Source organism: Chinchilla lanigera, unplaced genomic scaffold (assembly GCF_000276665.1).
Source record: "Chinchilla lanigera isolate Chin_1 unplaced genomic scaffold, ChiLan1.0 scaffold00077, whole genome shotgun sequence".
Taxonomy (NCBI): Eukaryota; Metazoa; Chordata; class Mammalia; order Rodentia; family Chinchillidae; genus Chinchilla; species Chinchilla lanigera.
Window position 1 is genome coordinate 6,853,375 of NW_004955478.1, and position 1,462 is coordinate 6,854,836.

The following is a 1,462-nucleotide window of genomic DNA, read 5'->3' on the forward strand; positions in this document are numbered from 1 at the left end:
AAACACACAAACTTCCCACACCAAGCAGCAAGCTGACTTTCAGCCTGCGATCTTGTATACAGCAGGATGCGTCCTTATTCCTGGGGCTGAACGCAACAGGTTTGTTATATATTTGGGTGCTTAGTGTTAAGTACACAGGTGTTTGTAACACCCCACCCCGTTTCTTAGCACAGCTTTTAACCAAGGCACGAACTCATTTGAGCCCAACTCATAGACTTCTGAGCCACCGCGTTCTTTTCTAAAATGTCTTTACTTCCCTACATTCCCCTTGGGTTTCTCCCCCGACACCCCAGCCTCATAGTAGAAAGTAACCCAGAGGTCACACACGGCACGCAGTTGCTCTACTACTGAGCTACGTCTCCTGGCAACTTGGGTTTTCTCTGTCGCAGCCCCCACACCTTGGCCTCAGGTTCAGGATACACCATGTGTCCCGTTGCCAAGCCCGGGGCTGTGATGGCTTTGGATCAGCAGTGAACGTGTGGGCGCACACAGACACTCAGGGGTGTGTCTGCCTAGCGCAGTGCAGCAGGTCCCAGCAAACCCAGGTTTCAGGTTTGCAGACTGACGTTTTCTGCTTAGTGTGTTGGGCCCGAGAGCCCGTGCTCCCATAAATTCCCCCCTTCCATGCTGTACAAAGTAAGGAGCTATCCCGCTCAACTTCAGGTATTTCCCTATTGTCCTGCTCTTGGGGACAGGCTAGGACTTTGCCTTAATGCCCCTGCTCAGTTCCCGGCATTGGGGGTTTGAGTTAACTCGTAGGCAAGGAGGTCGGATGTGGCCCCAAGACCTGTGGAATCCTGACGTGCCGTGAGCAGCGTTCATGGGTTGAATTAAGCCCTTGGACCTCAAGGGCTATGTGGTTTTTGCTTAAGTGTAAGTACCAACTACCTACACAGAAGGCTGACACAAAAGACAAGACGCATGTCTCCTTTCACTTGATAATGTTTTATTTTTCCAAATGTAAAATTGGTTGGGCCTGTTCATGCATCTTCCCCCATATCCGGACTTAGAAACTTATAGTTGGGAACTTTCTTACAGGCTGGGCGTGGTGGCGCACATCTGTAATCCCAGCACTTGGGAGGCTGAGGCAGGAGGGTTGCCACAAGTTCAAGGCCAGCCTGGCCTACATAGTGAGTTCAAAACCACCCAGAGTTACACAGCAAGACCCTGTCTCAAACAAAAAGAAATTCCTTACACAGATTGTCACAGTAGCTTTTTGGGTGTGTATGTGTGTGTTTGTTTTGAGACAGGGTCTCACTAGCTAGTTCAGGCTGGACCTTAACTCACTATGTAGCCCACGCTGGTCTTGAACTCCCAGTGATCCTCCTGCCTCAGCCTCCCAAGTGCAGGGATTACAAGTATGCACCAACAAGTAGTTTTTTCAAACAAGACTAAGTTATGGAGCTTGTTACAAACTCTGCCTTTGGATCACTTCTTTTTGATCTGGCCCTCCACACCTTTG